The sequence below is a fragment of the Setaria italica genome, chromosome I (genome assembly GCF_000263155.2).
Source record: "Setaria italica strain Yugu1 chromosome I, Setaria_italica_v2.0, whole genome shotgun sequence".
Classification (NCBI taxonomy): Eukaryota; Viridiplantae; Streptophyta; class Magnoliopsida; order Poales; family Poaceae; genus Setaria; species Setaria italica.
In genome coordinates this window covers 6912697-6921045 of record NC_028450.1, presented here as the reverse complement: position 1 = coordinate 6921045, position 8349 = coordinate 6912697, and the positions used below count along the sequence as shown (strand labels likewise).

The following is an 8349-nucleotide window of genomic DNA, read 5'->3' as shown; positions in this document are numbered from 1 at the left end:
CGGGGCTCTCTTGTCGCGATGGCCCAGCACCTCCTGCCCCTCCTCGTCCTCCTCCTGACCGCCGCCGCCTCCACCTGCATCACGGCGCTCACGTCGGCGAGCCCGCCGCTGCCGGTGGCGTTCTTCTCCTTCTTCATGTGGGGCCTGGCGTCGGCCGCGCTCGGCGTGCACCTGCCGCGCCTGGGGCGCGGCGGCGCCGAGTGAGCGAGCTCGCCGATCGACGGCTGCCGGCCCACTCGCTCATTCATTATCGATGTCAGTCCCTTTACCTCCTCCTCCCCCTTAGTTTTTTTTCTCTTTCCTTTTGCTCTCCTTGTGCTGTGCTGTCCGCCGGACGGGAGTCAGGCCGTCGTCAACGCCGGTCGCCGGATATCCCTGCTGCAGCCGGGCGCACGTGATATCGAAGCCGCTGGGCTTGCCAACTTGCCATGGCCATCCAAATTAAGGGGGCTCGCTGATTTCCTCGGTCTAATTGTTACTCGATTTTTCGCTTGCTCCTTTTTTCCCGGAGAAAATTTGTACTAGTAGGTTCTGCTTGTGTTGCAGGAGACGTGGCCATGCTGGCAGCCGGCGTTCGCCGGCAGATCGACCAACGCGTACGTCGACCTCGCCGGAGACCCAGCTGGAATCCCACTTGCAATTCACCGTCGTCAGAGGCCGCCGGGCCGGGCTGTAAGAGCTATCCAGTTGGCTACATGCCTACATCACTCTCTATTCTCTAATCAATAAACCTCTAGCATTTAGTCAATGCATGTTCCACGCGCCAGAAGCTGAAGGATCTTGTGGCTCGTTGAGTCGTCGTTGCAGTCGGAGACCCGCCATTTCTCCTTACAAAGAAACGGACAGGGTCAACGAGTGGTTCAGGGCTCCAACCACCAAGATCATATGGGTCTTGACGCGATTGTGTAATGAAATTCTCCATCTATTAGTAGGAGAATGTGCTTGTGTTGTACTGCGCTAATATATTATAAAGTGCTTGAACCCTTATATATATATTTGTGCCCCCAGTTTGATTGATCGAATTATGACGACATGCCGGACATATTTTGATCTCTACTCTCTTTGGTTGCTATTATTCAACATGCTTATGAAGACAGTTTTGGTGGATGCATGCACGCCCTAATCTAAGAACCAAAAAGGTCCATGTCTGTTTTAGACTTGAGAAGAGTACTCCTGCAAAAGGAAAACACGTGATGATCTTGCAAGGCTTGGCATGACCTCTGCTCCATGAATTTTTATTTTATTTTGTTCATAAAAGGATGACTAGTGGTAACATACTGTATCAACCATATTTGGTTAATATTGGGAGAAATAAAATGACCACAATTTGTTGAGCTGTTTTGGTAAGGAAGACGAAAGGAGAATAAAAATAAAGGGTGGGTTTTGGCACGGTTCCGTGCACAGTGAATTAATTAGCTATGAGCTTAATTATGAGGTGTGTATCTATGGGGCTCCTATTTTCTTTCGTCTTCCAGGAAAAGTCAAACAAACCAAAAAAAAAAACTCCATCAAGATGCTACGAGAAGGGGATCATATTGAAGGTTCCTATCTGCCTTGATTTGAGCAAGCATGTCTTTCTGTCGCGGGTGTACGACTTCACCCACCTAATTCAAGCCTTTGTCAAAACTTTTGAAATAAGCATATCTGAGCAAGCATGAGAACAAGCCATTTGAATTTTGTAAGACTCTCTTGGTCATCTTCATCGATCAGTTGGGTGCAACCGAAGCGCGCGTTTGAACTGGGAACGCCTGCGGTACTCTGGTGGCCTACAAATCTTGTCCGTTTTCTTTCCTAGTGCACCGCATCTTGTCCCTCTAGAAGGCAGAGATACTCCACATCTTGTCCCTCACGATAACGTTCAGGCACGCTACTCCAATGCAACCTCCATATAATCTATAACTGCTGCCTTAAAAAAGATTTACTAGTGGCCGTTTCTTCCTTCCATCATCCCAAAACATTGACCCCCGCTGGCCGGCAGACACCGGCCGGCTTGCCGTGTCATGGCCATGGCGGATTGACGACGACCTCTCGGGGCACGGCATGGACATGCATGGCGCCATGGTGTCGGGTTCCGTGGAGCCAAGGCCTCGGGCCTGGCGACGTGGCCAAATCGATCAGCGCTGCGCACGGTCGTCTCGCCCACCAATCACTTGTCACGCTTGACTGCCCAGCCCTAAACAAAGCAACGGGGACGAGAAAAGGCGGAGTACTGATCTAGCTTATCCACAGGTCGAGCACCATATAGGTCGTTAGTTGTAGCTTTCCGGCGTAGTAGACAAGGGCCACCAACCACACGCCTGCAGTACGTCTTAGTCTCTAAAGAAACCACGTGTCTATGGGGTGTTTGGCAGCATTCCACTTCAGAAAAATTAGCTCCACTTCATCAACTTCAAAAAAACTCGCAACCAAACATGTCTAGCTCCACCAACTTCAGCTCCAGAAAAAAGGTGGAGCTAGGGTCAGATCCATATTTTTTTAAGTACCTTAGGGGGTGCTCCAAAAACTCCAATTTCAAACCTCCTCATAGAGCTCAATATGGCAACGGGTAAAATCCGCGCGGATACAAGGTTCAGATATCCGTATCCGCGAGCAAAAACCACACCCGCGCCCGCGCCCGCTATCCGCCACGGGCACAAAACCGCGCCCGTGCCCGCTATCCGCGGATAGCGCATGCCCGCGGGCATGCCCATATACCCGCATAGGCGTTTATACAACAGCACCAGACAGTAAAGCAAACCATCGAATAACAGTTTAACAGAAATAAATAAGTCTAACCAAGCAAATAAATAGTTTTACACTGTTACACACATTAAGCCATACAAGTCATTATTCAACACCATTACATACATAAAAAGTTCAACCAAACTTAGTCGGAATCATCAGCAGTGATGCAAGATTCTAAACTCATCTCTTCTTGAATGTCTTGAAGGCATGATCAGAAGCTATCCATCCTTCCATCAGCATCATCTACAATAAAATTTCATATATTTTAGTAGCAACAGCAAATAGTTCTTATATGCAAATGAACAATCTATTACAGGAGTAGTGTAGTACCTTTTAGAGTATGACGAAGCCAACTTTGGCTACACATCAAAGCTTCCAATATTTTAGGAGTAAGACAGCTGCGATGCTCACTTAAAACCCTTCCACTAGTACTAAAAGCTGATTCAGATGCTACAGTTGTGATTGGAATAGCCAAGATGTCACGAGCAATTTGCCTCAAAGTAGGATAACGAGTTCCCTCTAACTTCCACCAACCAAGGACATCAAAATAATCATTCTCATCATAAGGAAGGATTTCTTCATCCAAACAACGATCTAGCTCATTCTTAGGCCCTGTTTGGCATGGCTCCACTCCTAAACTCCAGCAACTCCATCAAAAAATTCAGCCAAACACCCCAACTCCAAAACTCCATGGAGTTAACAACTCCATGGAGCTGTAGTGCAAATGGAGGTGGAGTTTTGGAGCACCTCTTTTGCTGCTCCAGAAACCTCTCTTTTGTACCTCCTCGTGGAGTTGGTGGGTAATTACCCACCAATGCCACTGGTTACACAAAAAAACGTTTCATTCTATTCTCCCGAGCCCCACTCGCCGCCAGAGCCCCGCGCGTTGCCACCCCCGTGGCCGGCCGGCCCCGCCGCCTATCGCCGTCCCGCCGCCCGTCGCCACGCCTGTCGCCCGTCGCCGCCTGTCGCCGCGCCCGTCGCCGCCCAAGCTGCCCCACCGCTCGTCGCCGCCCACCCCGCCGCCTGCCGCCCGCCGCCCGTCGCTGCCCAGCGCCCCCCGTGGAGGGTCTCCCGTGTGCGGCACAGTGCAGTGGAAAAAGGGGAAGAAGAAGATGGGATAGAGAGGATGAGAAGTGGGGCCTTAATTGGGGGGCAACAATGGCAATCCACACTGAAATCGATCTTTTTTGGAGCTGAGAGCACCCATCTAGCCAAACACCCCATTTTTGTTCTGGAGTTTTTGAGCGGAGCTGGCTCCATGTGGAGTTCTGGAGTGTAGCAGCTCCACCCGGAGTTGGAGCCATGCCAAACAGGGCCTTACTTCTAACAAAGCTAGTAGTCTTCTTATTTGCTGAAAGGGTTTTAAAAATAGACAACACAACAGCTACACCAACTAAAGAAGAAGCACCACTGGATGATGTACCCACGAAGTCTTGCTCTTTGACATGATAGTGTTTCATCAAATCAGTTAACAATTGATGGGCCTCTATAACATAAGACCCAGCATGTTCCTCACCAAAAAGGGCAACATAGCAAGCATGTAACATCATCATCTTAAGACGTGGATCAAGAATGACAGCAACAGCCATAAGACCATGTATATCAGTCCAATACTTGTCATACTTTGCTATCATGGCAGCAGACATGTCCCTAACAGTATCATGTTCATCATGCTCCCAAGATTTGAGTTTAAGTTTAACCTCACATACTTTAGGGAAGAAAAGGTTGGTCGTCATATATTTAGTTCCAGAAAATAGCTTAGTAAGGTCATAAAATAATTCTAATTTCTCACAAACTATAGAAGCAAATATCCAATCATCCGGTGGTGGACAAGTATAGTTCCTATCAAGCTCATCCAAACGTTCAAAAACCTTCCTATAGGTTATAGCAATATTGAGCATGATATAGGTTGAGTTCCATCTAGTTTTGCAATCTAGTTGCAACTTCTTGCCTAATTCAACATTTTCATCTAGAGCAGTTTTCTCAAACTTTTCATACCTCTTTGGTGTAGCAACCCAATAAGCAATGCTTTCTCGGATGTTTGAAACAGCAGTTGCAATGACTTCCATGCCATCTTTGACTACGAGGTTGAGGATGTGCGCGCAGCAACGCATATGCAGCCATTTCCCTTTCAATAGCATGTTACTTGCACCAAGTCTTGTCTCCATTAAGCCAATCATGCAATCATTGGAGCTGCAGTTGTCAAGGGTAATGGTTGACACCCTCCGATCAATATCCCAGCTTTGGAGACACTTGTGCAATGAATCACAAATTACTTCTGCGGTATGGGGACATGGCACATACATAAACCTACACATTTGAATCACACATAAGTTGAACAGGTTCACAAATTACAGAAAATTCAAATCTGAACAGCAAGCAACAAAATGAAAAAAAATTGACAGTCACCTCAAAATGCAGCTTTTAAGCGTCCATGTGTCGTCAATGAAATGTCCAGTTACTGCCATATAGCCTCTTCTTTGATTATCGGCTGTCCACAAATCAGTTGTATAGCAACACAACAATTGGTCCTTTGCAAGAATATCCTAGCTTTCCTTTTCTCACCCTTATAGAAATGCAAGATGTCCCTTCTAATAGTGTTTCGAGTGCCTATTTTAAACAAAGGCTGCAGTGCACTAACAAACTTACGAAAGCCATGGTGATCAACAATAGACATCGGGTACTCATGTAGCATGACCATGGAATAGAGAGCTTTTCTAGCTACTTCTTGATCAAACACATAGTTTTCTACACTCACTGCCCCAGTTTCAGAGGTTCCAAATCTTAAATTAGTTTGAATTTTATCTCCTACCTTCTTTTTGAAGTAGATGCAAGATTTCAGATGGGTTTTTAGATGTGTTGTACCGTTTCTTGAAACAGCTGAAAGCTTCTTGCCGCAGTGATTGCATCTAGCCTTCCACACTCCATCAACACACACCTTCTCAAAGTCATTCCACACTTTTGAAGTGAGCTTCCTCTTTGAACCAGTACCAGTACGAGCTTCTTCCTCACCATCTGATATGTGCACAACATCATCCCCGTCAGTACCAGTATCAGCCCCAACAGCACCAGAAGTTTGGGAGGGTAGCACACGCGAGCTACTAGCCATGGCAACTGCAAAACAAGTGCAGATGATCCATATAAGTACAATACAAATTAGAAATTTAGAAACTCTGAATATTAAATCTCAAGTACCAAATTAGAATTGTTTTGATTACCTTCCATGCTTCAGGTGAAGATGGGGGCGGCGCTGGGGGAGATGGCCGGCGGCAGGATTGGAGGGAGATGGGGGCGGCGGGATTGGGGGGAGATGGCCGGCGGCGCTAGGGGGAGATGGCTGGCGGCGGGACTGGGGGGAGATGGCGGCAGGCCGGCGGCGCTGGGGGGAGATGGGGGCGGGCGGGCGGCGCTAGCAGGCGGCACTCGGCAGCACTGCGGAGAGCCGGGGAGATGGGGGCGGCGGCGGCGCTGGCGGCGGCAAGGGGCGGCGGCGGCGCTGGCGGCGGCGGCGCTGGATCCGTGGGGGAGATGGGGACGGCGCTGGATCCGGGAGCCCGAGAGAATGAGAGATGCGAGTGTGCTGTGTGCGGCCGGCCGAGGGAGAGAGATTGAGAGTGAGACTGTGAGATAAATGAAATCCTAGATTCCGAGTATTGGCTTGGGGCCACATGTCAGATATTGGAGCGGGTTTGGCGGGTTTGCGGGTGCGGATATCATTTTTTCACGCCCGCGAGCAAATATCAGTTGGGTTTAGGGTCATGCCCGAACCCATGCCCGCGGGCACGTACTTAGACCCATATCCGTGCCCATCGGGTTTCATATCCGCGGATTTGCGGGTATTTTCTACCCGTTGCCATTTTGACATAGAGCTATGGGGTAATTACCCACCATGCCACTGGTTACACACATACCGCTTCGCGAAACAAAACAAAACAAAACATCGCTGTTCTCCCATCACCCCCTCCCATCCTCCCGTCGCCCCCTCCTCAAACCCGTGCCACCGCCGGCCCCAATCTCTGGCAAAAATGGTTGTGGGCGCTGCCTCCAAGCCCCATGCCGCGCCGGGGCTGTAGGCCGCGGGGCCTCGCAGGTGGCAGCCCCAATCTCCGGTGAAAATAGCTGCAGCCTAATTAGTCCATATTTGACCATGTGATACTATAGTAAATATGTGTTAATTATGGATTAATTAGATTTAATAGATTCGTCTCGCGAATTAGCCATAACTTATGCAATTAGTTTTATAATTAATTTGCATTTAGTCCTTCTAATTCGTATCAAACATCCGATGATCCCTGAACTAAAAATTAGTTCATTAGTTCAGGTATCTAGACGCCACGAGAATAGAAGGATGGCGAGAGCTTGACGTGACGCTACTACGGTATCACATCATCTAGAACAAGAGAGCACAGCTGCACCCTTATTCCATAGTTCCATCTATTGCTTACGCGGCCTCAGCTGTACTATCACGTATTGTACCCGTGTACCAATGCACGTCAGGTCGTGTGTTGGCAGTAAGTGCCTAAGTGGTCGACACTTGTGAGGTTCTTGACTCGGTTGTGTGTTGTACCCCCTTGCAGGAGACGTGGCCGTGCATGCTTGGCGGCAGCCAGCACTCACCGGCGGATCAACCCACGAGCTCGCCGGAGATCCATCTCGGAATCCACACTTCCCAGTTCGAGGCCGAGCTGGAGCGGTACCCACCTCGATGCATTCATTCCAGGCTGGTGTATACGGTCCGCCAACCACAGACGACTATACTAGTTCGTCGTTGGAGTTGGAGGCACCGATTTGTGCAGTTTAGTAGTTCTTGGAAAGAAATGGCTACCGCTCGGAGCCGGCGAGCGAAGCAGTATCCAACAAAGGGCATGCAAATTCATTCACTCCGCAACGTTCTTGTCACGAAAGACCGATTGAGCGGGTGCCCGTGCCTGAATGCATGGAACAAGAACGATCAAGCTGTTATATACAGAACTTGATAAGCAGCTTCGCATGAAGCCGACGGAACCATTTCGAGACGCAGCGCATGTATAAACTACAAAGCATACTTGGTTGTACGCCGACGGAACCATTCTATGGAAGCGGAGGGGGGGAAAAGGCCCAATTCCATACGCATTTCTTCAAACATCCTTTCGACGAGTTGTACCGGCTGCCTGGCAGTGTCCCTGAAGATCCTGTCGTTCCTGTCTTGCCTTTTACACAAAAGATTAGCAACGCATTTCGGTCGTCACAAACTGTTTAAAAGAGAAGATGGTCTGGTCATAGAAAAACATCGCAATTCTCCAGTGGTTTCAAGCGCGGGATCGGCGTCTCGATCGACAACGCTTTGTACGAACTCTTCTTGGGCACGATCTGCGTGTTCCTCGATCGACCACGCATTGATATTTGATCAGACAGGGAGGAACAATTTCCGGGCTGCGCCCTCTGAGTTATCTGCGGAAAATCCTCTGCCGCCCAGCAGAGTGTCGTGTCGCGGTCACAGCACCGACCGCTCGCCCCACTGTGACCGACCGCCCTGTGTGAACACACTGTGACGAGAGGCTTCCCGGAAGCTTCACCTCCACCAAGGCAAAGCTATATATACAACACGATGCCATTCCTGAGCCAGCCACACCGCACCAACGT

At 49.2% G+C, this 8349-nt stretch overlaps 1 long non-coding RNA gene across 1 annotated transcript; it reads left to right on the top strand.

Moving 5' to 3' along the window:
• LOC101770726 lies at nucleotides 1–1056 on the top strand. The gene is made up of 2 exons (XR_214444.3): nucleotides 1–255; nucleotides 547–1056. It is a non-coding gene; the product is annotated as an uncharacterized LOC101770726 (long non-coding RNA).
• The last annotated feature ends 7293 nt before the right edge of the window (nucleotides 1057–8349 follow it).